This window comes from Schistocerca americana, chromosome 1 (genome assembly GCF_021461395.2).
Source record: "Schistocerca americana isolate TAMUIC-IGC-003095 chromosome 1, iqSchAmer2.1, whole genome shotgun sequence".
In the NCBI taxonomy this organism is placed as follows: Eukaryota; Metazoa; Arthropoda; class Insecta; order Orthoptera; family Acrididae; genus Schistocerca; species Schistocerca americana.
The window spans coordinates 417,120,068-417,147,926 of NC_060119.1; the positions used below are offsets into that span (position 1 = coordinate 417,120,068).

Sequence of the window (27,859 nt, forward strand, 5' to 3'; positions counted from 1 at the left end):
CAAATGGGAGTCGCAGTTTACTGTTCGCCGTGGAGGGTAGTACTGGGCTGTTGACGAGTGCTCTCGCGAATTGTCCTTCTTTCCGGCACTTGCTTTTGCGATGTTTTCGACGGTCGCCTGTTGCCATATCGGCCCGTACCACCGTGTGTCACTCCCACATGTGGAGCGCACACGCTGCAAGCATTTAGGCCCTTCGACTTGCGGTTTTTCCTTATCGCTTCTCGGCCTTTTGGCTAAGATCAAAGTGTAGTATCTGTTCTTATCAGCTTAATATCTGATACGTCCTGCATCGCAGGACCAGAATATTAAACTCATTTTTGGCTCATGACGGAGTGCTAGGGGCTTGCTCCACCTCTGTCGCGGGTTGGCCCGGCATTGCAGTACCGCCGGGATCGGCCCACCTAACATTAATTAAAACACAGCCTGAAATGGGTTAATATTCTGTAGTGATCAGATATTCCGCTGGTAGCAAAACTTGTTGTAGTTGTCGATTTGCCCAGTAGTTAGCTGCTTACACACCTCGATTTCTTGTAATTAATTTAACATTATCTTACGAAGTTTTTTTTTTTTTTTTTTTTTTTTTGCGGTTAGCCGGAACGCTCTTGCAGCCGCATTACACTAGGCTGGTAATTTATATGGGCACAGAAGAGTGCCTTCGGATGCCTCGTTGGCGTCACATATGGTCCGGCCACAGATAATTTTAATTAAATTTTTTGGAGTTATATCCTTAGCTCCTCGCGAACGTCGTCGTCGCCGCCGCACGCACGCAGAATACGTGTGTACACACGTATGCAGTAGGCGGTGGACGATGTAAGCACTCGGCTAGGTGTAGCTCGCGCCGGCCTCGCGCCGGTGTAGCTCGCGCCGGCCTGGCGCTGCTGTGGGGCGGCCTCACGGCTTCTCCACTGCCCTGGCAGCCGGCGGCGTTCAAATGGGAGTCGCAGTTTACTGTTCGCCGTGGAGGGTAGTACTGGGCTGTTGACGAGTGCTCTCGCGAATTGTCCTTCTTTCCGGCACTTGCTTTTGCGATGTTTTCGACGGTCGCCTGTTGCCATATCGGCCCGTACCACCGTGTGTCACTCCCACATGTGGAGCGCACACGCTGCAAGCATTTAGGCCCTTCGACTTGCGGTTTTTCCTTATCGCTTCTCGGCCTTTTGGCTAAGATCAAAGTGTAGTATCTGTTCTTATCAGCTTAATATCTGATACGTCCTGCATCGCAGGACCAGAATATTAAACTCATTTTTGGCTCATGACGGAGTGCTAGGGGCTTGCTCCACCTCTGTCGCGGGTTGGCCCGGCATTGCAGTACCGCCGGGATCGGCCCACCTAACATTAATTAAAACACAGCCTGAAATGGGTTAATATTCTGTAGTGATCAGATATTCCGCTGGTAGCAAAACTTGTTGTAGTTGTCGATTTGCCCAGTAGTTAGCTGCTTACACACCTCGATTTCTTGTAATTAATTTAACATTATCTTACGAAGTTTTTTTTTTTTTTTTTTTTTTTTTGCGGTTAGCCGGAACGCTCTTGCAGCCGCATTACACTAGGCTGGTAATTTATATGGGCACAGAAGAGTGCCTTCGGATGCCTCGTTGGCGTCACATATGGTCCGGCCACAGATAATTTTAATTAAATTTTTTGGAGTTATATCCTTAGCTCCTCGCGAACGTCGTCGTCGCCGCCGCACGCACGCAGAATACGTGTGTACACACGTATGCAGTAGGCGGTGGACGATGTAAGCACTCGGCTAGGTGTAGCTCGCGCCGGCCTCGCGCCGGTGTAGCTCGCGCCGGCCTGGCGCTGCTGTGGGGCGGCCTCACGGCTTCTCCACTGCCCTGGCAGCCGGCGGCGTTCAAATGGGAGTCGCAGTTTACTGTTCGCCGTGGAGGGTAGTACTGGGCTGTTGACGAGTGCTCTCGCGAATTGTCCTTCTTTCCGGCACTTGCTTTTGCGATGTTTTCGACGGTCGCCTGTTGCCATATCGGCCCGTACCACCGTGTGTCACTCCCACATGTGGAGCGCACACGCTGCAAGCATTTAGGCCCTTCGACTTGCGGTTTTTCCTTATCGCTTCTCGGCCTTTTGGCTAAGATCAAAGTGTAGTATCTGTTCTTATCAGCTTAATATCTGATACGTCCTGCATCGCAGGACCAGAATATTAAACTCATTTTTGGCTCATGACGGAGTGCTAGGGGCTTGCTCCACCTCTGTCGCGGGTTGGCCCGGCATTGCAGTACCGCCGGGATCGGCCCACCTAACATTAATTAAAACACAGCCTGAAATGGGTTAATATTCTGTAGTGATCAGATATTCCGCTGGTAGCAAAACTTGTTGTAGTTGTCGATTTGCCCAGTAGTTAGCTGCTTACACACCTCGATTTCTTGTAATTAATTTAACATTATCTTACGAAGTTTTTTTTTTTTTTTTTTTTTTTTTGCGGTTAGCCGGAACGCTCTTGCAGCCGCATTACACTAGGCTGGTAATTTATATGGGCACAGAAGAGTGCCTTCGGATGCCTCGTTGGCGTCACATATGGTCCGGCCACAGATAATTTTAATTAAATTTTTTGGAGTTATATCCTTAGCTCCTCGCGAACGTCGTCGTCGCCGCCGCACGCACGCAGAATACGTGTGTACACACGTATGCAGTAGGCGGTGGACGATGTAAGCACTCGGCTAGGTGTAGCTCGCGCCGGCCTCGCGCCGGTGTAGCTCGCGCCGGCCTGGCGCTGCTGTGGGGCGGCCTCACGGCTTCTCCACTGCCCTGGCAGCCGGCGGCGTTCAAATGGGAGTCGCAGTTTACTGTTCGCCGTGGAGGGTAGTACTGGGCTGTTGACGAGTGCTCTCGCGAATTGTCCTTCTTTCCGGCACTTGCTTTTGCGATGTTTTCGACGGTCGCCTGTTGCCATATCGGCCCGTACCACCGTGTGTCACTCCCACATGTGGAGCGCACACGCTGCAAGCATTTAGGCCCTTCGACTTGCGGTTTTTCCTTATCGCTTCTCGGCCTTTTGGCTAAGATCAAAGTGTAGTATCTGTTCTTATCAGCTTAATATGGGCTGATATGGGCTGATTTCTGCACCGGGAAGCGGTCGCTTTTATTCTCCTGTTTCAGGTCCGCGACCTGAACAATGGAGCTTGTGGTGACGCTGCCGGCGGAGGTCTTCCGCTGCCGGATCTGCTTCGTCACCAAGGCTGCAGGCAGGCCAACTTTTGGCGAGTACAAGGACCACTCGGCCCTTCTCCGCCACTACAGGAGGCTGCATGACCCGGAAACGGTTCCCGTTTTCGAGTGTCAGTTTTGCGGCCGACGCGACCCGCGGCTGAAGACGCTGCGGCTACACCAGCGGCTCTGCAATGCAGATTCCGCAACCCCCGGCGCTGCCAGTCGGGGGAGAGTGAGTATGGGACACGATGCCGTGTCTGGCTCTCTGGGGCACCCAGAGAGGTCAGCCGGCGGGAGGTCACAGGCGAGGGCCCCCGAAGCTAGTAGGACAGGCCCTTCGTCCTTAGTTAGTGCTGGGCGAAAGCCACAGGCGAAAGCGGCTCGGGAAGCTAGTACCATAGGCCGCCTAGCCTTAGATAATAGAGAGGGGCTATGGCCACAGCCCAGTCCGGTCCCCGAAGCTAGTAGGACAGACCGGCTGGACTTAGGTTTAACATACGCGGCGGTCCTGACCCGCAGCAGCGTGGTGGGCTCACAGGCTGCCTTGCCCTCACCCTGTGTGAGTGTGCAGGCGTCTGCGACGCCCAGGACGGCGGTGGTTGCCACCCCCGCGTCGTGTGTACTTTGTGTGCGCACGCCGAGGAGGTCTGGCATCCCCCTGCCGACACGCTCCGCGCCGTCAACCGCGACGCCACGAGTGCCGAGCGCAAGTTCGGGAGGTGAAGGCAGCACGCTGCCGACGCCTGCCGCCGAACGCGTCGCTCCGGCCAGAGGCGCAGTGTCCGGCGTGGGCCGCGGCTCGCCGCCGCCCGCGCCGGCCATTGCACCCAGTGGCGTACGCTGGCCACGTCGTGCGGCTGCCGCAGGCGCCTCCCGCCCGCCATCTGTCGGGAGCGTGGGTACCGGCCTGGGACTGCCGCCCGCATTCGCTACGCCGCCAACAGGTGGCTCTGCGGTGCGGGTGGGCAGTGGCAGGCAGGCTGCCTCGCTCGCCGCGACCGTTGGTGTTGTCATTCACGGCGCAGCCGCGCCGCCGGTTGACGCACCAAAGGCCGCGCGCCCGGCGGATGCACCGGATGGTGTGGTGCTTGTGCGGTCGCAGACGTACACGCGCCGCGTTTCCTCTGCCCTGCCGGCGGTTACGTCGAGTGACGCCCGTCACTCCGTCTCCGCTCAGGCAGGGAGTGCTACTAATCAGAAAGCTCCTGTTACAGATAACGAGTGGCACGTAGTCACCCCACGGAGGGACAGACGCCGTGCTGCAGGACGCAGACCACCGCCCCCGGACCGACGGCGCATCATACCGCCCAGTCCGCGTAACAGCGGCCCGGCGCGAGCCAACGCGCCTGGGCGGCCGGCGCGAGCTACACCTCGTGTATCTCGCGCCGGCGGCAGGGCGCGGGCGACCGCTGGGCCATCTGTTGGCGGCGCGGCGAACAACAGCCGCGGTGCGCTGGGCCCGAGCGCCAGGCCGGCGCGAGCTACACCTGGAGACGCCCGGCCGGCGCGGGCTACACCGGCCACCCCTACGACCACTGCGCCATCTGGTAGCGATCGTCGGGCACCCAGTCCGCGTAGCAGCGGCCCGGGACGAGCTGGCGCGTCCGGTCAGCCGGCGCGAGCTACACCCCGTGTTTCTCGCGCCGGCGGCGGGCCGCTGGCGACCGCCGGGCCATCTGTTGGCGGCGCGGCGAACACCAGCCGCGGTGCGCCCGACCCGAGCGCCAGGCCGGCGCAAGCTACACCGGCCCCTGCTGCTACCGCTGCGCCACCTGTCACCAGCGCGGCAATCGAAAGCAGCACTGAGCGGCCCACGCCAGATGGCAGCACGGCACCACCACCGACGCAGACGACGGAGCGGCGCGACGTGAACGGAGGGACTGCAGCTGCGTCTCCCAGAACTGGCAGCAAGAAGAGGAGACGCCGACGCCGTAACAACCGTCCCAGTCCCAACCTCCCGCCGCAAGGCTCCCGTCCTTCACCAGACCTGACAGGACCCCCTGTACCCTCCGAACAGGGCGCAACTGAGGCAGCTCCGCCCCCCCCTCCCCCGGCCGACGCTCGGCTAACGGAGAGGCAGCGGCGCTGGCTGGCGGCCCTGGAGAGCGTCCACAACCAACCGTGGGGCGCATTCGTCGCGGTCGTCGAGGACTTCATCTCCGAGATAGCCGAGACGAAGCCACAACGCCAGGCAGCCGGAGGTCGACAGGATGGGCCACCAGCAGCAGCGCACCGCGGCCAGGGCCGCGCCGACGCTGCTGCCAATCCCCCTCCCCCTGCCCCTACACGCGGCCGCGGTGGGCGGCGCGGTGGACGTGGCGCACGGCGCGCGGCGGCCGCCGAGCGTCGGTACGACGCGAATGCAGCGTCTGAGATTCAGAAGCTGTACCGCGCGGACCGGCGCAAGGCGATGCAGCGCGTCCTTGGCGAGACGTCACCGTACTGCCAAATCGATGGCAGCGTGCTCACGGAGCACTTTAAAAATATCTATGCTAAATCTGACTTCTCTCTTTCAGATGCACCAGCTGCTGTCCCGGACTTTGCCGCCACCACGCCTCCTGATGTCAGCGAGGAGGTCCTGCTGCCGATCACACCTTCAGAGGTGCAACAGCGGCTCCAGAAGGCGAGCAATACTGCTCCTGGGGCAGACGGAGTCACCTACTCGGACTTGCGACGTGAGGATCCTGGCTGCCATGTGCTAGCTAAGATCTTCTCGCGCTGCTGGAATGAGCGGAAGACTCCGGTGCAGTGGAAAATATCCACTACCGTCCTCATCCACAAGAAAGGGGACGTCTCGGACGTGACAAACTGGCGGCCTTTAGCATTGAGCTCTACCATCTCTAAGCTCTTTGCTGCAATCGTTGCGGACCGCACTTCTCTCTGGGCGGAGCGGTTGAACCTGCTCTCCCCAGAACAGAAGGGCTTCCGCACGTTTGAAGGCTGCTACGAGCACAACTTCATTGTGCAAACGGCAATTGATGATGCAAGGCGCAGGGGAGGCCAAGCATGCTTTGCATGGCTTGATCTGGCGAATGCTTTCGGTTCAGTGCCTCACGCTCACCTCCTTGGAGTACTGAGCAGGATGGGACTACCAGAGCAATTGCACCATCTAATTGCCGACATGTACGATGGTTGCTCCACCCGCGTCCGTACATCTGACGGACTAACGGAGGAGATAGAGATCCAGGCAGGGGTCAAGCAGGGCTGTCCACTGTCGCCCATCGTCTTTAATCTCGCGCTCGAGCCGGTACTTCGCGCCGCAACCTCACTCAGAAATGAGTGTGGTATTCCGCTTAGCGGCGTCAGTGTGAGTGCACTGGCGTATGCGGACGATATCGTGCTTCTGGCGCGGGATTCGGAGGCGATGCAGACGCTCCTCAATGTTGTGGGTGAGGCGGCGACGTGGGCCGGGCTTACCTTCAAGCCGTCGAAGTGTGCCACGCTTCACATCCGCCGTCGGCAGACGCTAGGCTCGGTATTCGCCCTGCAAGGGGGAGAACCAGCCGTGCTCGGTGCGGGTGACGCCTACCTCCATCTTGGCGTTCCCACCGGGTACAAAGTCACGCAGACGCCAACGGATGCGATCGCGGCAATTCGACGCGACTTGCAGCACCTGGACGCTTCCCTGCTGGCTCCCTGGCAGAAGATTGACGCTGTGCGTGTCTTTCTCCTCCCTAGGCTTGACTTTGTCATGCGGGGCGGAGCGGTACGCAAGGGGCCGCTATCTGCACTCGACAAGGCAGTGAAAGCGGCTGTCAAATCATGGCTGTTCCTCCCACAGCGTGCGTCCACCGAACAGCTGTACCTCGCGCTGGGAGAGGGAGGATGCGGCCTGACGCCGCTCGCGGACGCTGCGGACATCTCCACCATCGTCCATGGCTTCCGCATGCTGCACTGCGACGACGCCACCGTCCGCGACATCGCCTGGGCCACTCTAACTACGGCCGCGCGCCGCCGACTGGGGAGGGAGCCGAGTCGTCCCGACTTGGCCACCTACCTTAGCGGCAGCACTGAGGGTGACCTCGCACGCGACGGAGGTGACATCCAGTCACTGTGGACGCGCGTCAGGAACGCCACAAGGCGCCTAGCGCCGCGTGGCGTCACCTGGCGCTGGAGTGAACTGCTTTCCGAGTTGCAGGTGGAGGTCGGCGGCCGACCCGCCATCGCTGACGACGCGGAACACGGCGGCATCGGAGGGGTGACGCAGCCGGCCACGGAGGGGACGGCGCCTGGGACTACACGACACCTCGAAGATGGCGGCGATGGACCGCAACACGACGATGACAGCGTGGGACGCACCGCCAACACTGGCGTCGAGCATGTCCGGGTGGGAGGGGGCGCCAAGCGTCTTCTCTCGCGGACGCTCCGCGAGTGTCTGAGGCAGCGCCTGCGCCACATTCTACTCAGGAAACCGGACCAGGGGAAGGTGTTCGAGTGCACCAGGGAGTCCACAGCGTCCAACCACTTCATAGCGGGAGGCAAATACACCCGCTTCGCAGACTGGCGCTTTATCCATCGCGCCAGGCTCGGAGTCGTGCCTCTGAACGGTTGTCGCCGCTTTGATGGGCGGGCCAACAACAACAAAGCCTGCCGACGCTGTGGCCACAACAACGAGACGCTCCCGCACGTAATTAACGCGTGCATGGTGCACTCAGCAGCCCTGCAGTATCGCCACAACGCGGTCCTCAACCGCCTCGCGACAGCAGTCGCAGGGCGGCCAAGAAGAGGAAACACTGCTGTTCCTGACATCAGGATCAACCAAGCCGTCATAGGGGACAGCAGTGGGCTGCGTCCGGACCTCGTAATAACTGACGAGGTCGCGAAGACTGTAACCATCGTCGATGTGACAATCCCCTTCGAGAACAGGCGGATTGCGCTCGACAACGCTCGGCAACTGAAGAGGATAAAGTACGCCGACGTTGCGCGCGGATTAGCCGCTCGCGGCTATTCCGTCACTGTCGACGCCCTGGTTGTCGGCAGTCTGGGGGCGTGGGACCGCCAGAACGATGCAGTGCTTCGGCACCTAGGCATCGCTAGCCGCTACTGCCAACTGATGCGGCGGCTGATGGTGTCTGACACCATCAAGTGGTCCCGCGACATTTACGTGGAACACATTACTGGCCACCGCCAGTATGTGTCCCCCTAGACTGTGGCATGCTCTGACGTCAGGCTGCGAGACCTTCGAGACTGCAGTCGTCGGAGAACTTCGAGGTCGGTGCCTTCGTGACGTCGGCTTCGAGATTCTGCTCCACGACGCGGGACCGCGGCGCTACACCATCTTCGCGCCGCACTGCAGCAGTGCCGAGTCAGTAGCGGTGCGTGCGGTGCTGCCTGGTGCCCCTCCCTCCGTGGTGTCCGCCGAATATGGCCCCCACCTCGGTTGGCGCGGTGCTGGGCGGCGCCGAACGTGTGCCTACTGCCCGGCAGTCTCCAGCCGGCGTGGGAAGCAACGCCCTCCTGCCACGACACCCCGGTGACGTCTGCCGCAAGGCGGACAGAGGGGAGAAGTCCGGCTGTGTGTGACCCGCCTGCGTGCGTGGCACACCAGCCGCTGGCAGCCGTGCATGTGCAGTGTGCTGTCAGGGCATGGAGAAGAATGCAATAAATAAAATAGACCCTAAAACTAGGTCCAAACTTTCCCCAGTGTGAATTATCTAAGGCCGCGCCTATCGCGGAATTAATCTTAAGGTAATATACTTAAGCATCCGCGCCTAACGCGGTCTTCCAATATTTAAGTAGTGGGCTAACCCACGAATTAGAATAAGATTCAACTATTTAAGTGCGGTTAGAACCGTTTACTATATATTTTAACTTAAAATTTTCATTAAATTTGTAATACTCGATTTATATAGAGTCATGAATATTCTTTCTTAAATTTATACTTCTTAAAACTGTAACTAAGAATTATCTCGGAAAATAAAAATCTGTTCTTATCAGCTTAATATCTGATACGTCCTGCATCGCAGGACCAGAATATTAAACTCATTTTTGGCTCATGACGGAGTGCTAGGGGCTTGCTCCACCTCTGTCGCGGGTTGGCCCGGCATTGCAGTACCGCCGGGATCGGCCCACCTAACATTAATTAAAACACAGCCTGAAATGGGTTAATATTCTGTAGTGATCAGATATTCCGCTGGTAGCAAAACTTGTTGTAGTTGTCGATTTGCCCAGTAGTTAGCTGCTTACACACCTCGATTTCTTGTAATTAATTTAACATTATCTTACGAAGTTTTTTTTTTTTTTTTTTTTTTTTTGCGGTTAGCCGGAACGCTCTTGCAGCCGCATTACACTAGGCTGGTAATTTATATGGGCACAGAAGAGTGCCTTCGGATGCCTCGTTGGCGTCACATATGGTCCGGCCACAGATAATTTTAATTAAATTTTTTGGAGTTATATCCTTAGCTCCTCGCGAACGTCGTCGTCGCCGCCGCACGCACGCAGAATACGTGTGTACACACGTATGCAGTAGGCGGTGGACGATGTAAGCACTCGGCTAGGTGTAGCTCGCGCCGGCCTCGCGCCGGTGTAGCTCGCGCCGGCCTGGCGCTGCTGTGGGGCGGCCTCACGGCTTCTCCACTGCCCTGGCAGCCGGCGGCGTTCAAATGGGAGTCGCAGTTTACTGTTCGCCGTGGAGGGTAGTACTGGGCTGTTGACGAGTGCTCTCGCGAATTGTCCTTCTTTCCGGCACTTGCTTTTGCGATGTTTTCGACGGTCGCCTGTTGCCATATCGGCCCGTACCACCGTGTGTCACTCCCACATGTGGAGCGCACACGCTGCAAGCATTTAGGCCCTTCGACTTGCGGTTTTTCCTTATCGCTTCTCGGCCTTTTGGCTAAGATCAAAGTGTAGTATCTGTTCTTATCAGCTTAATATCTGATACGTCCTGCATCGCAGGACCAGAATATTAAACTCATTTTTGGCTCATGACGGAGTGCTAGGGGCTTGCTCCACCTCTGTCGCGGGTTGGCCCGGCATTGCAGTACCGCCGGGATCGGCCCACCTAACATTAATTAAAACACAGCCTGAAATGGGTTAATATTCTGTAGTGATCAGATATTCCGCTGGTAGCAAAACTTGTTGTAGTTGTCGATTTGCCCAGTAGTTAGCTGCTTACACACCTCGATTTCTTGTAATTAATTTAACATTATCTTACGAAGTTTTTTTTTTTTTTTTTTTTTTTTTGCGGTTAGCCGGAACGCTCTTGCAGCCGCATTACACTAGGCTGGTAATTTATATGGGCACAGAAGAGTGCCTTCGGATGCCTCGTTGGCGTCACATATGGTCCGGCCACAGATAATTTTAATTAAATTTTTTGGAGTTATATCCTTAGCTCCTCGCGAACGTCGTCGTCGCCGCCGCACGCACGCAGAATACGTGTGTACACACGTATGCAGTAGGCGGTGGACGATGTAAGCACTCGGCTAGGTGTAGCTCGCGCCGGCCTCGCGCCGGTGTAGCTCGCGCCGGCCTGGCGCTGCTGTGGGGCGGCCTCACGGCTTCTCCACTGCCCTGGCAGCCGGCGGCGTTCAAATGGGAGTCGCAGTTTACTGTTCGCCGTGGAGGGTAGTACTGGGCTGTTGACGAGTGCTCTCGCGAATTGTCCTTCTTTCCGGCACTTGCTTTTGCGATGTTTTCGACGGTCGCCTGTTGCCATATCGGCCCGTACCACCGTGTGTCACTCCCACATGTGGAGCGCACACGCTGCAAGCATTTAGGCCCTTCGACTTGCGGTTTTTCCTTATCGCTTCTCGGCCTTTTGGCTAAGATCAAAGTGTAGTATCTGTTCTTATCAGCTTAATATCTGATACGTCCTGCATCGCAGGACCAGAATATTAAACTCATTTTTGGCTCATGACGGAGTGCTAGGGGCTTGCTCCACCTCTGTCGCGGGTTGGCCCGGCATTGCAGTACCGCCGGGATCGGCCCACCTAACATTAATTAAAACACAGCCTGAAATGGGTTAATATTCTGTAGTGATCAGATATTCCGCTGGTAGCAAAACTTGTTGTAGTTGTCGATTTGCCCAGTAGTTAGCTGCTTACACACCTCGATTTCTTGTAATTAATTTAACATTATCTTACGAAGTTTTTTTTTTTTTTTTTTTTTTTTTGCGGTTAGCCGGAACGCTCTTGCAGCCGCATTACACTAGGCTGGTAATTTATATGGGCACAGAAGAGTGCCTTCGGATGCCTCGTTGGCGTCACATATGGTCCGGCCACAGATAATTTTAATTAAATTTTTTGGAGTTATATCCTTAGCTCCTCGCGAACGTCGTCGTCGCCGCCGCACGCACGCAGAATACGTGTGTACACACGTATGCAGTAGGCGGTGGACGATGTAAGCACTCGGCTAGGTGTAGCTCGCGCCGGCCTCGCGCCGGTGTAGCTCGCGCCGGCCTGGCGCTGCTGTGGGGCGGCCTCACGGCTTCTCCACTGCCCTGGCAGCCGGCGGCGTTCAAATGGGAGTCGCAGTTTACTGTTCGCCGTGGAGGGTAGTACTGGGCTGTTGACGAGTGCTCTCGCGAATTGTCCTTCTTTCCGGCACTTGCTTTTGCGATGTTTTCGACGGTCGCCTGTTGCCATATCGGCCCGTACCACCGTGTGTCACTCCCACATGTGGAGCGCACACGCTGCAAGCATTTAGGCCCTTCGACTTGCGGTTTTTCCTTATCGCTTCTCGGCCTTTTGGCTAAGATCAAAGTGTAGTATCTGTTCTTATCAGCTTAATATCTGATACGTCCTGCATCGCAGGACCAGAATATTCTCGGCCTTTTGGCTAAGATCAAAGTGTAGTATCTGTTCTTATCAGCTTAATATGGGCTGATATGGGCTGATTTCTGCACCGGGAAGCGGTCGCTTTTATTCTCCTGTTTCAGGTCCGCGACCTGAACAATGGAGCTTGTGGTGACGCTGCCGGCGGAGGTCTTCCGCTGCCGGATCTGCTTCGTCACCAAGGCTGCCGGGAGACCTACTTTTGGCGAGTACAAGGACCACTCGGCCCTTCTCCGCCACTATAGGAGGCTGCACGACCCGGAAACGGTTCCCGTTTTCGAGTGTCAGTTTTGCGGCCGACGCGACCCGCGGCTGAAGACGCTGCGGTTACACCAGCGGCTCTGCAATGCAGATTCCGCAACCCCCGGCGCTGCCAGTCGGGGGAGAGTGAGTATGGGACACGATGCCGTGTCTGGCTCTCTGGGGCACCCAGAGAGGTCAGCCGGCGGGAGGTCACAGGCGAGGGCCCCCGAAGCTAGTAGGACAGGCCCTTCGTCCTTAGTTAGTGCTGGGCGAAAGCCACAGGCGAAAGCGGCTCGGGAAGCTAGTACCATAGGCCGCCTAGCCTTAGATAATAGAGAGGGGCTATGGCCACAGCCCAGTCCGGTCCCCGAAGCTAGTAGGACAGACCGGCTGGACTTAGGATTAACTTACGCGGCGGTCCTGACCCGCAGCAGCGTGGTGGGCTCACAGGCTGCCTTGCCCTCACCCTGTGTGAGTGTGCAGGCGTCTGCGACGCCCAGGACGGCGGTGGTTGCCACCCCCGCGTCGTGTGTACTCTGTGTGCGCACGCCGAGGAGGTCTGGCATCCCCCTGCCGACACGCTCCGCGACGTCAACCGCGTCGCCACGAGTGCCGAGCGCAAGTTCGGGAGGTGAAGGCAGCCCGCTGCCGACGCCTGCCGCCGAACGCGTCGCTCCGGCCAGAGGCGCTTTGTCCGGCATGGGCCGCGGCTCGCCGCAGCCCGCGCCGGCCATTGCACCCAGTGGCGTACGCTGGCCACGTCGTGCGGCTGCCGCAGGCGCCTCCCGCCCGCCATCTGTCGGGAGCGTGGGTACCGGCCTGGGACTGCCGCCCGCATTCGCTACGCCGCCAACAGGTGGCTCTGCGGTGCGGGTGGGCAGTGGCAGGCAGGCTGCCTCGCTCGCCGCGCCCGTTGGTGTTGTCACTCACGGCGCAGCCGCGCCGCCGGTTGACGCACCAAAGGCCGCGCGCCCGGCGGATGCACCGGATGGTGTGGTGCTTGTGCGGTCGCAGACGTACACGCGCCGCGTTTCGTCTGCCCTGCCGGCGGTTACGTCGAGTGACGCCCGTCACTCCGTCCCCGTTCAGGCAGGGAGTGCTACTAAACAAGCAGCCTCTGTTTCAGACAACGAGTGGCACGTAGTCACCCCAAGGAGGGACAGACGCCGTGCTGCAGGACGCAGACCACCGCCCCCGGACCGACGGCGCATCATACCGCCCAGTCCGCGTAACAGCGGTCCGGCGCGAGCCAACGCGCCTGGGCGGCCGGCGCGAGCTACACCTCGTGTATCTCGCGCCGGCGGCAGGGCGCGGGCGACCGCTGGGCCATCTGTTGGCGGCGCGGCGAACAACAGCCGCGGTGCGCTGGGCCCGAGCGCCAGGCCGGCGCGAGCTACACCTCGAGACGCCCGGCCGGCGCGGGCTACACCGGCCACCCCTACGACCACTGCGCCATCTGGTAGCGATCGTCGGGCACCCAGTCCGCGTAGCAGCGGCCAGGGGCGAGCCGGCGCGTCCGGTCAGCCGGCGCGAGCTACACCCCGTGTTTCTCGCGCCGGCGGCGGGCCGCTGGCGACCGCCGGGCCATCTGTTGGCGGCGCGGCGAACACCAGCCGCGGTGCGCCCGACCCGAGCGCCAGGCCGGCGCAAGCTACACCGGCCCCTGCTGCTACCGCTGCGCCACCTGTCACCAGCGCGGCGATCGAAAGCAGCACTGAGCGGCCCACGCCAGATGGCAGCACGGCACCACCACCGACGCAGACGACGGAGCGGCGCGACGCGAACGGAGGGACTGCAGCTGCGTCTCCGAGAACTGGCAGCAAGAAGAGGAGACGCCGACGCCGTAACACCCGGCCCAGTCCCAACCTCCCGCCGCAACGCTCCCGTCCTACACCAGACCTGACAGGCCCCCCTGTACCTTCCGAACAGGGCGCAACTGAGGCAGCTCCGCCCCCCCCTCCCCCGGCCGACGCTCGGCTAACGGAGAGGCAGCGGCGCTGGCTGGCGGCCCTGGAGAGCGTCCACAACCAACCGTGGGACGCATTCGTCGCGGTCGTCGAGGACTTCATCTCCGAGACCGCCGAGACGAAGCCACAACGCCAGGCAGCCGGAGGTCGACAGGATGGGCCACCAGCAGCAGCGCACCGCGGCCAGGGCCGCGCCGACGCTGCTGCCAATCCCCCTCCCCCTGCCCCTACACGCGGCCGCGGTGGGCGGCGCGGTGGACGTGGCGCACGGCGCGCGGCGGCCGCCGAGCGTCGGTACGACGCGAATGCAGCGTCTGAGATTCAGAAGCTGTACCGCGCGGACCGGCGCAAGGCGATGCAGCGCGTCCTTGGCGAGACGTCACCGTACTGCCAAATCGATGGCAGCGTGCTCACGGAGCACTTTAAAAAGATCTATGGTAAATCTGACTTCTCTCTTTCAGATGCACCAGCTGCTGTCCCGGACTTTGCCGCCACCACGCCTCCTGATGTCAGCGAGGAGGTCCTGCTGCCGATCACACCTTCAGAGGTGCAACAGCGGCTCCAGAAGGCGAGCAATACTGCTCCTGGGGCAGACGGAGTCACCTACTCGGACTTGCGACGTGAGGATCCTGGCTGCCACGTGCTAGCTAAGATCTTCTCGCGCTGCTGGAAAGAGCGGAAGACTCCGGTGCAGTGGAAAATATCCACTACCGTCCTCATCCACAAGAAAGGGGACGTCTCGGACGTGACAAACTGGCGGCCTTTAGCATTGAGCACTACCATCTCTAAGCTCTTTGCTGCAATCGTTGCGGACCGCACTTCTCTCTGGGCAGAGCGGTTGAACCTGCTCTCCCCAGAACAGAAGGGCTTCCGCACGTTTGAAGGCTGCTACGAGCACAACTTCATTGTGCAGACGGCAATTGATGATGCAAGGCGCAGGGGAGGCCAAGCATGCTTTGCTTGGCTTGATCTGGCGAATGCTTTCGGCTCAGTGCCTCACGCTCACCTCCTTGGAGTACTGAGCAGGATGGGACTACCAGAGCAATTGCACCATCTAATTGCCGACATGTACGATGGTTGCTCCACCCGCGTCCGTACATCTGACGGACTAACGGAGGAGATAGAGATCCAGGCGGGGGTCAAGCAGGGCTGTCCACTGTCGCCCATCGTCTTTAACCTCGCGCTCGAGCCGGTACTTCGCGCCGCAACCTCACTCAGAAATGAGTGTGGTATTCCGCTTAGCGGCGTCAGTGTGAGTGCACTGGCGTATGCGGACGATATCGTGCTTCTGGCGCGGGATTCGGAGGCGATGCAGACGCTCCTCAATGTTGTGGGTGAGGCGGCGACGTGGGCCGGGCTTACCTTCAAGCCGTCGAAGTGTGCCACGCTTCACATCCGCCGTCGGCAGACACTAGGCTCGGTATTCGCCCTGCAAGGGGGAGAACCAGCCGTGCTCGGTGCGGGTGACGCCTACCTCCATCTTGGCGTTCCCACCGGGTACAAAGTCACGCAGACGCCAACGGATGCGATCGCGGCAATTCGACGCGACTTGCAGCACCTGGACGCTTCCCTGCTGGCTCCCTGGCAGAAGATTGACGCTGTGCGTGTCTTTCTCCTCCCTAGGCTTGACTTTGTCATGCGGGGCGGAGCGGTACGCAAGGGGCCGCTATCTGCACTCGACAAGGCAGTGAAAGCGGCTGTCAAATCATGGCTGTTCCTCCCACAGCGTGCGTCCACCGAACAGCTGTACCTCGCGCTGGGAGAGGGAGGATGCGGCCTGACGCCGCTCGCGGACGCTGCGGACATCTCCACCATCGTCCATGGCTTCCGCATGCTGCACTGCGACGACGCCACCGTCCGCGACACCGCCTGGGCCACTCTAACTACGGCCGCGCGCCGCCGACTGGGGAGGGAGCCGAGTCGTTCCGACTTGGCCACCTACCTTAGCGGCAGCACTGAGGGTGACCTCGCACGCGACGGAGGTGACATCCAGTCACTGTGGACGCGCGTCAGGAACGCCACAAGGCGCCTAGCGCCGCGTGGCGTCACCTGGCGCTGGAGTGAGCTGCTTTCTGAGTTGCAGGTGGAGGTCGGCGGCCGACCCGCCATCGCTGACGACGCGGAACACGGCGGCATCGGAGGGGTGACGCAGCCGGCCACGGAGGGGACGGCGCCTGGGACTACACGACACCTCGAAGATGGCGGCGATGGACCGCAACACGATGATGACAGCGTGGGACGCACCGCCAACACTGGCGTCGAGCATGTCCGGGTGGGAGGGGGCGCCAAACGTCTTCTCTCGCGGACGCTCCGCGAGTGTCTGAGGCAGCGCCTGCGCCACATTCTACTCAGGAAACCGGACCAGGGGAAGGTGTTTGAGTGCACCAGGGAGTCCACAGCGTCCAACCACTTCATAGCGGGAGGCAAATACACCCGCTTCGCAGACTGGCGCTTTATCCATCGCGCCAGGCTCGGAGTCGTGCCTCTGAACGGTTGTCGCCGCTTTGATGGGCGGGCCAACAACAACAAAGCCTGCCGACGCTGTGGCCACAACAACGAGACGCTCCCGCACGTAATTAACGCGTGCATGGTGCACTCAGCAGCCCTGCAGTATCGCCACAACGCGGTCCTCAACCGCCTCGCGACAGCAGTCGCAGGGCGGCCAAGAAGAGGAAACACTGCTGTTCCTGACATCAGGATCAACCAAGCCGTCATAGGGGACAGCAGTGGGCTGCGTCCGGACCTCGTAATAACTGACGAGGTCGCGAAGACTGTAACCATCGTTGATGTGACAATCCCCTTCGAGAACAGGCGGATTGCGCTCGACAACGCTCGGCAACTGAAGAGGATAAAGTACGCCGACGTTGCGCGCGGATTAGCCGCTCGCGGCTATTCCGTCACTGTCGACGCCCTGGTTGTCGGCAGTCTGGGGGCGTGGGACCGCCAGAACGATGCAGTGCTTCGGCACCTAGGCATCGCTAGCCGCTACTGCCAACTGATGCGGCGGCTGATGGTGTCTGACACCATCAAGTGGTCCCGCGACATCTACGTGGAACACATTACTGGCCACCGCCAGTATGTGTCCCCCTAGACTGTGGCATGCTCTGACGTCAGGCTGCGAGACCTTCGAGACTGCAGTCGTCGGAGAACTTCGAGGTCGGTGCCTTCGTGACGTCGGCGTCGAGATTCTCCTCCACGACGCGGGACCGCGGCGCTACACCATCTTCGCGCCGCACTGCAGCAGTGCCGAGTCAGTAGCGGTGCGTGCGGTGCTGCCTGGTGCCCCTCCCTCCGTGGTGTCCGCCGAATATGGCCCCCACCTCGGTTGGCGCGGTGCTGGGCGGCGCCGAACGTGTGCCTACTGCCCGGCAGTCTCCAGCCAGCGTGGGAAGCAACGCCCTCCTGCCACGACACCCCGGTGACGTCTGCCGCAAGGCGGACAGAGGGGAGAAGTCCGGCTGTGTGTGACCCGCCTGCGTGCGTGGCACACCAGCCGCTGGCAGCCGTGCATGTGCAGTGTGCTGTCAGGGCATGGAGAAGAATGCAATAAATAAAATAGACCCTAAAACTAGGTCCAAACTTTCCCCAGTGTGAATTATCTAAGGCCGCGCCTATCGCGGAATTAATCTTAAGGTAATATACTTAAGCATCCGCGCCTAACGCGGTCTTCCAATATCTAAGTAGTGGGCTTAACCCACGAATTAGAATAAGATTCAACTATTTAAGTGCGGTTAGAACCGTTTACTATATATTTTAACTTAAAATTTTCATTAAATTTGTAATACTCGATTTATATAGAGTCATGAATATTCTTTCTTAAATTTATACTTCTTAAAACTGTAACTAAGAATTATCTCGGAAAATAAAAATCTGTTCTTATCAGCTTAATATCTGATACGTCCTGCATCGCAGGACCAGAATATTAAACTCATTTTTGGCTCATGACGGAGTGCTAGGGGCTTGCTCCACCTCTGTCGCGGGTTGGCCCGGCATTGCAGTACCGCCGGGATCGGCCCACCTAACATTAATTAAAACACAGCCTGAAATGGGTTAATATTCTGTAGTGATCAGATATTCCGCTGGTAGCAAAACTTGTTGTAGTTGTCGATTTGCCCAGTAGTTAGCTGCTTACACACCTCGATTTCTTGTAATTAATTTAACATTATCTTACGAAGTTTTTTTTTTTTTTTTTTTTTTTTTGCGGTTAGCCGGAACGCTCTTGCAGCCGCATTACACTAGGCTGGTAATTTATATGGGCACAGAAGAGTGCCTTCGGATGCCTCGTTGGCGTCACATATGGTCCGGCCACAGATAATTTTAATTAAATTTTTTGGAGTTATATCCTTAGCTCCTCGCGAACGTCGTCGTCGCCGCCGCACGCACGCAGAATACGTGTGTACACACGTATGCAGTAGGCGGTGGACGATGTAAGCACTCGGCTAGGTGTAGCTCGCGCCGGCCTCGCGCCGGTGTAGCTCGCGCCGGCCTGGCGCTGCTGTGGGGCGGCCTCACGGCTTCTCCACTGCCCTGGCAGCCGGCGGCGTTCAAATGGGAGTCGCAGTTTACTGTTCGCCGTGGAGGGTAGTACTGGGCTGTTGACGAGTGCTCTCGCGAATTGTCCTTCTTTCCGGCACTTGCTTTTGCGATGTTTTCGACGGTCGCCTGTTGCCATATCGGCCCGTACCACCGTGTGTCACTCCCACATGTGGAGCGCACACGCTGCAAGCATTTAGGCCCTTCGACTTGCGGTTTTTCCTTATCGCTTCTCGGCCTTTTGGCTAAGATCAAAGTGTAGTATCTGTTCTTATCAGCTTAATATCTGATACGTCCTGCATCGCAGGACCAGAATATTAAACTCATTTTTGGCTCATGACGGAGTGCTAGGGGCTTGCTCCACCTCTGTCGCGGGTTGGCCCGGCATTGCAGTACCGCCGGGATCGGCCCACCTAACATTAATTAAAACACAGCCTGAAATGGGTTAATATTCTGTAGTGATCAGATATTCCGCTGGTAGCAAAACTTGTTGTAGTTGTCGATTTGCCCAGTAGTTAGCTGCTTACACACCTCGATTTCTTGTAATTAATTTAACATTATCTTACGAAGTTTTTTTTTTTTTTTTTTTTTTTTGCGGTTAGCCGGAACGCTCTTGCAGCCGCATTACACTAGGCTGGTAATTTATATGGGCACAGAAGAGTGCCTTCGGATGCCTCGTTGGCGTCACATATGGTCCGGCCACAGATAATTTTAATTAAATTTTTTGGAGTTATATCCTTAGCTCCTCGCGAACGTCGTCGTCGCCGCCGCACGCACGCAGAATACGTGTGTACACACGTATGCAGTAGGCGGTGGACGATGTAAGCACTCGGCTAGGTGTAGCTCGCGCCGGCCTCGCGCCGGTGTAGCTCGCGCCGGCCTGGCGCTGCTGTGGGGCGGCCTCACGGCTTCTCCACTGCCCTGGCAGCCGGCGGCGTTCAAATGGGAGTCGCAGTTTACTGTTCGCCGTGGAGGGTAGTACTGGGCTGTTGACGAGTGCTCTCGCGAATTGTCCTTCTTTCCGGCACTTGCTTTTGCGATGTTTTCGACGGTCGCCTGTTGCCATATCGGCCCGTACCACCGTGTGTCACTCCCACATGTGGAGCGCACACGCTGCAAGCATTTAGGCCCTTCGACTTGCGGTTTTTCCTTATCGCTTCTCGGCCTTTTGGCTAAGATCAAAGTGTAGTATCTGTTCTTATCAGCTTAATATCTGATACGTCCTGCATCGCAGGACCAGAATATTAAACTCATTTTTGGCTCATGACGGAGTGCTAGGGGCTTGCTCCACCTCTGTCGCGGGTTGGCCCGGCATTGCAGTACCGCCGGGATCGGCCCACCTAACATTAATTAAAACACAGCCTGAAATGGGTTAATATTCTGTAGTGATCAGATATTCCGCTGGTAGCAAAACTTGTTGTAGTTGTCGATTTGCCCAGTAGTTAGCTGCTTACACACCTCGATTTCTTGTAATTAATTTAACATTATCTTACGAAGTTTTTTTTTTTTTTTTTTTTTTTTGCGGTTAGCCGGAACGCTCTTGCAGCCGCATTACACTAGGCTGGTAATTTATATGGGCACAGAAGAGTGCCTTCGGATGCCTCGTTGGCGTCACATATGGTCCGGCCACAGATAATTTTAATTAAATTTTTTGGAGTTATATCCTTAGCTCCTCGCGAACGTCGTCGTCGCCGCCGCACGCACGCAGAATACGTGTGTACACACGTATGCAGTAGGCGGTGGACGATGTAAGCACTCGGCTAGGTGTAGCTCGCGCCGGCCTCGCGCCGGTGTAGCTCGCGCCGGCCTGGCGCTGCTGTGGGGCGGCCTCACGGCTTCTCCACTGCCCTGGCAGCCGGCGGCGTTCAAATGGGAGTCGCAGTTTACTGTTCGCCGTGGAGGGTAGTACTGGGCTGTTGACGAGTGCTCTCGCGAATTGTCCTTCTTTCCGGCACTTGCTTTTGCGATGTTTTCGACGGTCGCCTGTTGCCATATCGGCCCGTACCACCGTGTGTCACTCCCACATGTGGAGCGCACACGCTGCAAGCATTTAGGCCCTTCGACTTGCGGTTTTTCCTTATCGCTTCTCGGCCTTTTGGCTAAGATCAAAGTGTAGTATCTGTTCTTATCAGCTTAATATGGGCTGATATGGGCTGATTTCTGCACCGGGAAGCGGTCGCTTTTATTCTCCTGTTTCAGGTCCGCGACCTGAACAATGGAGCTTGTGGTGACGCTGCCGGCGGAGGTCTTCCGCTGCCGGATCTGCTTCGTCACCAAGGCTGCAGGCAGGCCAACTTTTGGGGAGTACAAGGACCACTCGGCCCTTCTCCGCCACTACAGGAGGCTGCACGACCCGGAAACGGTTCCCGTTTTCGAGTGTCGGTTTTGCGGCCGACGCGACCCGCGGTTGAAGACGCTGCGGTCACACCAGCGGCTCTGCAATGCAGACTCCGCAACCCCCGGCGCTGCCAGTCGGGGGAGAGTGAGTATGGGACACGATGCCGTGTCTGGCTCTCTGGGGCACCCAGAGAGGTCAGCCGGCGGGAGGTCACAGGCGAGGGCCCCCGAAGCTAGTAGGACAGGCCCTTCGTCCTTAGTTAGTGCTGGGCGAAAGCCACAGGCGAAAGCGGCTCGGGAAGCTAGTACCACAGGCCGCCTAGCCTTAGATAATAGAGAGGGGCTATGGCCACAGCCCAGTCCGGTCCCCGAAGCTAGTAGGACAGACCGGCTGGACTTAGGTTTAACATACGCGGCGGTCCTGACCCGCAGCAGCGTGGTGGGCTCACAGGCTGCCTTGCCCTCACCCTGTGTGAGTGTGCAGGCGTCTGCGACGCCCAGGACGGCGGTGGTTGCCACCCCCGCGTCGTGTGTACTTTGTGTACGCACGCCGAGGAGGTCTGGCATCCCCCTGCCGACACGCTCCGCGACGTCAACCGCGTCGCCACGAGTGCCGAGCGCAAGTTCGGGAGGTGAAGGCAGCACGCTGCCGACGCCTGCCGCCGAACGCGTCGCTCCGGCCAGAGGCGCAGTGTCCGGCATGGGCCGCGGCTCGCCGCCGCCCGCGCCGGCCATTGCACCCAGTGGCGTACGCTGGCCACGTCGTGCGGCTGCCGCAGGCGCCTCCCGCCCGCCATCTGTCGGGAGCGTGGGTACCGGCCTGGGACTGCCGCCCGCATTCGCTACGCCGCCAACAGGTGGCTCTGCGGTGCGGGTGGGCAGTGGCAGGCAGGCTGCCTCGCTCGCCGCGACCGTTGGTGTTGTCATTCACGGCGCAGCCGCGCCGCCGGTTGACGCACCAAAGGCCGCGCGCCCGGCGGATGCACCGGATGGTGTGGTGCTTGTGCGGTCGCAGACGTACACGCGCCGCGTTTCCTCTGCCCTGCCGGCGGTTACGTCGAGTGACGCCCGTCACTCCGTCTCCGCTCAGGCAGGGAGTGCTACTAATCAGAAAGCTCCTGTTACAGATAACGAGTGGCACGTAGTCACCCCACGGAGGGACAGACGCCGTGCTGCAGGACGCAGACCACCGCCCCCGGACCGACGGCGCATCATACCGCCCAGTCCGCGTAACAGCGGCCCGGCGCGAGCCAACGCGCATGGGCGGCCGGCGCGAGCTACACCTCGTGTATCTCGCGCCGGCGGCAGGGCGCAGGCGACCGCTGGGCCATCTGTTGGCGGCGCGGCGAACAACAGCCGCGGTGCGCTGGGCCCGAGCGCCAGGCCGGCGCGAGCTACACCTCGAGACGCCCGGCCGGCGCGGGCTACACCGGCCACCCCTACGACCACTGCGCCATCTGGTAGCGATCGTCGGGCACCCAGTCCGCGTAGCAGCGGCCCGGGGCGAGCCGGCGCGTCCGGTCAGCCGGCGCGAGCCACACCCCGTGTTTCTCGCGCCGGCGGCGGGCCGCTGGCGACCGCCGGGCCATCTGTTGGCGGCGCGGCGAACACCAGCCGCGGTGCGCCCGACCCGAGCGCCAGGCCGGCGCAAGCTACACCGGCCCCTGCTGCTACCGCTGCGCCACCTGTCACCAGCGCGGCGATCGAAAGCAGCACTGAGCGGCCCACGCCAGATGGCAGCACGGCACCACCACCGACGCAGACGACGGAGCGGCGCGACGTGAACGGAGGGACTGCAGCTGCGTCTCCGAGAACTGGCAGCAAGAAGAGGAGACGCCGACGCCGTAACACCCGGCCCAGTCCCAACCTCCCGCCGCAAGGCTCCCGTCCTACACCAGACCTGACAGGCCCCCCTGTACCCTCCGAACAGGGCGCAACTGAGGCAGCTCCGCCCCCCCCTCCCCCGGCCGACGCTCGGCTAACGGAGAGGCAGCGGCGCTGGCTGGCGGCCCTGGAGAGCGTCCACAACCAACCGTGGGACGCATTCGTCGCGGCCGTCGAGGATTTCATCGCCGAGATCGCCGAGACGAAGCCACAACGCCAGGCAGCCGGAGGTCGACAGGATGGGCCACCAGCAGCAGCGCACCGCGGCCAGGGCCGCGCCGACGCTGCTGCCAATCCCCCTCCCCCTGCCCCTACACGCGGCCGCGGTGGGCGGCGCGGTGGACGTGGCGCACGGCGCGCTGCGGCGGCCGAGCGTCGGTACGACGCGAATGCAGCGTCTGAGATTCAGAAGCTGTACCGCGCGGACCGGCGCAAGGCGATGCAGCGCGTCCTTGGCGAGACGTCACCGTACTGCCAAATCGATGGCAGCGTGCTCACGGAGCACTTTAAAAAGATCTATGCTAAATCTGACTTCTCTCTTTCAGATGCACCAGCTGCTGTCCCGGACTTTGCCGCCACCACGCCTCCTGATGTCAGCGAGGAGGTCCTGCTGCCGATCACACCTTCAGAGGTGCAACAGCGGCTCCAGAAGGCGAGCAATACTGCTCCTGGGGCAGACGGAGTCACCTACTCGGACTTGCGACGTGAGGATCCTGGCTGCCACGTGCTAGCTAAGATCTTCTCGCGCTGCTGGAAAGAGCGGAAGACTCCGGTGCAGTGGAAAATATCCACTACCGTCCTCATCCACAAGAAAGGGGACGTCTCGGACGTGACAAACTGGCGGCCTTTAGCATTGAGCTCTACCATCTCTAAGCTCTTTGCTGCAATCGTTGCGGACCGCACTTCTCTCTGGGCAGAGCGGTTGAACCTGCTCTCCCCAGAACAGAAGGGCTTCCGCACGTTTGAAGGCTGCTACGAGCACAACTTCATTGTGCAGACGGCAATTGATGATGCAAGGCGCAGGGGAGGCCAAGCATGCTTTGCTTGGCTTGATCTGGCGAATGCTTTTGGCTCAGTGCCTCACGCTCACCTCCTTGGAGTACTGAGCAGGATGGGACTACCAGAGCAATTGCACCATCTAATTGCCGACATGTACGATGGTTGTTCCACCCGCGTCCGTACATCTGACGGACTAACGGAGGAGATAGAGATCCAGGCGGGGGTCAAGCAGGGCTGTCCACTGTCGCCCATCGTCTTTAATCTCGCGCTCGAGCCGGTACTTCGCGCCGCAACCTCGCTCAGAAATGAGTGTGGTATTCCGCTTAGCGGCGTCAGTGTGAGTGCACTGGCGTATGCGGACGATATCGTGCTTCTGGCGCGGGATTCGGAGGCGATGCAGACGCTCCTCAATGTTGTGGGCGAGGCGGCGACGTGGGCCGGGCTTACCTTCAAGCCGTCGAAGTGTGCCACGCTTCACATCCGCCGTCGGCAGACACTAGGCTCGGTATTCGCCCTGCAAGGGGGAGAACCAGCCGTGCTCGGTGCGGGTGACGCCTACCTCCATCTTGGCGTTCCCACCGGGTACAAAGTCTCGCAGACGCCAACGGATGCGATCGCGGCAATTCGACGCGACTTGCAGCACCTGGACGCTTCCCTGCTGGCTCCCTGGCAGAAGATTGACGCTGTGCGTGTCTTTCTCCTCCCTAGGCTTGACTTTGTCATGCGGGGCGGAGCGGTACGCAAGGGGCCGCTATCTGCACTCGACAAGGCAGTGAAAGCGGCTGTCAAATCATGGCTGTTCCTCCCACAGCGTGCGTCCACCGAACAGCTGTACCTCGCGCTGGGAGAGGGAGGATGCGGCCTGACGCCGCTCGCGGACGCTGCGGACATCTCCACCATCGTCCATGGCTTCCGCATGCTGCACTGCGACGACGCCACCGTCCGCGACATCGCCTGGGCCACACTAACTACGGCCGCGCGCCGCCGACTGGGGAGGGAGCCGAGTCGTTCCGACTTGGCCACCTACCTTAGCGGCAGCACTGAGGGTGACCTCGCATGCGACGGAGGTGACATCCAGTCACTGTGGACGCGCGTCAGGAACGCCACAAGGCGCCTAGCGCCGCGTGGCGTCACCTGGCGCTGGAGTGAGCTGCTTTCTGAGTTGCAGGTGGAGGTCGGCGGCCGACCCGCCATCGCTGACGACGCGGAACACGGCGGCATCGGAGGGGTGACGCAGCCGGCCACGGAGGGGACGGCGCCTGGGACTACACGACACCTCGAAGATGGCGGCGATGGACCGCAGCACGATGATGACAGCGTGGGACGCACCGCCAACACTGGCGTCGAGCATGTCCGGGTGGGAGGGGGCGCCAAACGTCTTCTCTCGCGGACGCTCCGCGAGTGTCTGAGGCAGCGCCTGCGCCACATTCTACTCAGGAAACCGGACCAGGGGAAGGTGTTTGAGTGCACCAGGGAGTCCACAGCGTCCAACCACTTCATAGCGGGAGGCAAATACACCCGCTTCGCAGACTGGCGCTTTATCCATCGCGCCAGGCTCGGAGTCGTGCCTCTGAACGGTTGTCGCCGCTTTGATGGGCGGGCCAACAACAACAAAGCCTGCCGACGCTGTGGCCACAACAACGAGACGCTCCCGCACGTAATTAACGCGTGCATGGTGCACTCAGCAGCCCTGCAGTATCGCCACAACGCGGTCCTCAACCGCCTCGCGACAGCAGTCGCAGGGCGGCCAAGAAGAGGAAACACTGCTGTTCCTGACATCAGGATCAACCAAGCCGTCATAGGGGACAGCAGTGGGCTGCGTCCGGACCTCGTAATAACTGACGAGGTCGCGAAGACTGTAACCATCGTTGATGTGACAATCCCCTTCGAGAACAGGCGGATTGCGCTCGACAACGCTCGGCAACTGAAGAGGATAAAGTACGCCGACGTTGCGCGCGGATTAGCCGCTCGCGGCTATTCCGTCACTGTCGACGCCCTGGTTGTCGGCAGTCTGGGGGCGTGGGACCGCCAGAACGATGCAGTGCTTCGGCACCTAGGCATCGCTAGCCGCTACTGCCAACTGATGCGGCGGCTGATGGTGTCTGACACCATCAAGTGGTCCCGCGACATTTACGTGGAACACATTACTGGCCACCGCCAGTATGTGTCCCCCTAGACTGTGGCATGCTCTGACGTCAGGCTGCGAGACCTTCGAGACTGCAGTCGTCGGAGAACTTCGAGGTCGGTGCCTTCGTGACGTCGGCGTCGAGACTCTCCTCCACGACGCGGGACCTGCGGCGCTACACCATCTTCGCGCCGCACTGCAGCAGTGCCGAGTCAGTAGCGGTGCGTGCGGTGCTGCCTGGTGCCCCTCCCTCCGTGGTGTCCGCCGAATATGGCCCCCACCTCGGTTGGCGCGGTGCTGGGCGGCGCCGAACGTGTGCCTACTGCCCGGCAGTCTCCAGCCAGCGTGGGAAGCAACGCCCTCCTGCCACGACACCCCGGTGACGTCTGCCGCAAGGCGGACAGAGGGGAGAAGTCCGGCTGTGTGTGACCCGCCTGCGTGCGTGGCACACCAGCCGCTGGCAGCCGTGCATGTGCAGTGTGCTGTCAGGGCATGGAGAAGAATGCAATAAATAAAATAGACCCTAAAACTAGGTCCAAACTTTCCCCAGTGTGAATTATCTAAGGCCGCGCCTATCGCGGAATTAATCTTAAGGTAATATACTTAAGCATCCGCGCCTAACGCGGTCTTCCAATATCTAAGTAGTGGGCTTAACCCACGAATTAGAATAAGATTCAACTATTTAAGTGCGGTTAGAACCGTTTACTATATATTTTATCTTAAAATTTTCATTAAATTTGTAATACTCGATTTATATAGAGTCATGAATATTCTTTCTTAAATTTATACTTCTTAAAACTGTAACTAAGAATTATCTCGGAAAATAAAAATCTGTTCTTATCAGCTTAATATCTGATACGTCCTGCATCGCAGGACCAGAATATTAAACTCATTTTTGGCTCATGACGGAGTGCTAGGGGCTTGCTCCACCTCTGTCGCGGGTTGGCCCGGCATTGCAGTACCGCCGGGATCGGCCCACCTAACATTAATTAAAACACAGCCTGAAATGGGTTAATATTCTGTAGTGATCAGATATTCCGCTGGTAGCAAAACTTGTTGTAGTTGTCGATTTGCCCAGTAGTTAGCTGCTTACACACCTCGATTTCTTGTAATTAATTTAACATTATCTTACGAAGTTTTTTTTTTTTTTTTTTTTTTTTTTGCGGTTAGCCGGAACGCTCTTGCAGCCGCATTACACTAGGCTGGTAATTTATATGGGCACAGAAGAGTGCCTTCGGATGCCTCGTTGGCGTCACATATGGTCCGGCCACAGATAATTTTAATTAAATTTTTTGGAGTTATATCCTTAGCTCCTCGCGAACGTCGTCGTCGCCGCCGCACGCACGCAGAATACGTGTGTACACACGTATGCAGTAGGCGGTGGACGATGTAAGCACTCGGCTAGGTGTAGCTCGCGCCGGCCTCGCGCCGGTGTAGCTCGCGCCGGCCTGGCGCTGCTGTGGGGCGGCCTCACGGCTTCTCCACTGCCCTGGCAGCCGGCGGCGTTCAAATGGGAGTCGCAGTTTACTGTTCGCCGTGGAGGGTAGTACTGGGCTGTTGACGAGTGCTCTCGCGAATTGTCCTTCTTTCCGGCACTTGCTTTTGCGATGTTTTCGACGGTCGCCTGTTGCCATATCGGCCCGTACCACCGTGTGTCACTCCCACATGTGGAGCGCACACGCTGCAAGCATTTAGGCCCTTCGACTTGCGGTTTTTCCTTATCGCTTCTCGGCCTTTTGGCTAAGATCAAAGTGTAGTATCTGTTCTTATCAGCTTAATATGGGCTGATATGGGCTGATTTCTGCACCGGGAAGCGGTCGCTTTTATTCTCC

The 27,859-nt window shown here is 59.0% G+C and overlaps 10 non-coding genes and 4 pseudogenes across 10 annotated transcripts; all 14 read left to right on the plus strand.

Moving 5' to 3' along the window:
- Positions 1–213: 213 nt before the first annotated feature.
- Positions 214–406, plus strand: LOC124553219. The gene has a single exon (XR_006968020.1). It is a non-coding gene; the product is annotated as a U2 spliceosomal RNA (small nuclear RNA).
- Positions 407–1,141: 735 nt separating this feature from the next.
- On the plus strand, positions 1,142–1,334 carry LOC124553234. Its single transcript, XR_006968021.1, has one exon. It is a non-coding gene; the product is annotated as a U2 spliceosomal RNA (small nuclear RNA).
- Positions 1,335–2,069: 735 nt separating this feature from the next.
- On the plus strand, positions 2,070–2,262 carry LOC124553241. The gene has a single exon (XR_006968022.1). It is a non-coding gene; the product is annotated as a U2 spliceosomal RNA (small nuclear RNA).
- Positions 2,263–2,997: 735 nt separating this feature from the next.
- LOC124554670 lies at positions 2,998–3,109 on the plus strand (annotated as a pseudogene).
- A 5,937-nt stretch (positions 3,110–9,046) lies between these two features.
- Positions 9,047–9,245, plus strand: LOC124553952. Its single transcript, XR_006968184.1, has one exon. It is a non-coding gene; the product is annotated as a U2 spliceosomal RNA (small nuclear RNA).
- A 735-nt stretch (positions 9,246–9,980) lies between these two features.
- On the plus strand, positions 9,981–10,173 carry LOC124553249. The gene has a single exon (XR_006968023.1). It is a non-coding gene; the product is annotated as a U2 spliceosomal RNA (small nuclear RNA).
- A 735-nt stretch (positions 10,174–10,908) lies between these two features.
- Positions 10,909–11,101, plus strand: LOC124553257. Its single transcript, XR_006968024.1, has one exon. It is a non-coding gene; the product is annotated as a U2 spliceosomal RNA (small nuclear RNA).
- A 735-nt stretch (positions 11,102–11,836) lies between these two features.
- Positions 11,837–11,929, plus strand: LOC124554539 (annotated as a pseudogene).
- A 6,044-nt stretch (positions 11,930–17,973) lies between these two features.
- LOC124553958 lies at positions 17,974–18,172 on the plus strand. Its single transcript, XR_006968185.1, has one exon. It is a non-coding gene; the product is annotated as a U2 spliceosomal RNA (small nuclear RNA).
- Positions 18,173–18,907: 735 nt separating this feature from the next.
- LOC124553264 lies at positions 18,908–19,100 on the plus strand. The gene has a single exon (XR_006968025.1). It is a non-coding gene; the product is annotated as a U2 spliceosomal RNA (small nuclear RNA).
- Positions 19,101–19,834: 734 nt separating this feature from the next.
- LOC124553272 lies at positions 19,835–20,027 on the plus strand. Its single transcript, XR_006968026.1, has one exon. It is a non-coding gene; the product is annotated as a U2 spliceosomal RNA (small nuclear RNA).
- A 734-nt stretch (positions 20,028–20,761) lies between these two features.
- On the plus strand, positions 20,762–20,873 carry LOC124554677 (annotated as a pseudogene).
- Positions 20,874–26,812: 5,939 nt separating this feature from the next.
- On the plus strand, positions 26,813–27,011 carry LOC124553967. The gene has a single exon (XR_006968186.1). It is a non-coding gene; the product is annotated as a U2 spliceosomal RNA (small nuclear RNA).
- Positions 27,012–27,747: 736 nt separating this feature from the next.
- Positions 27,748–27,859, plus strand: LOC124554683 (annotated as a pseudogene).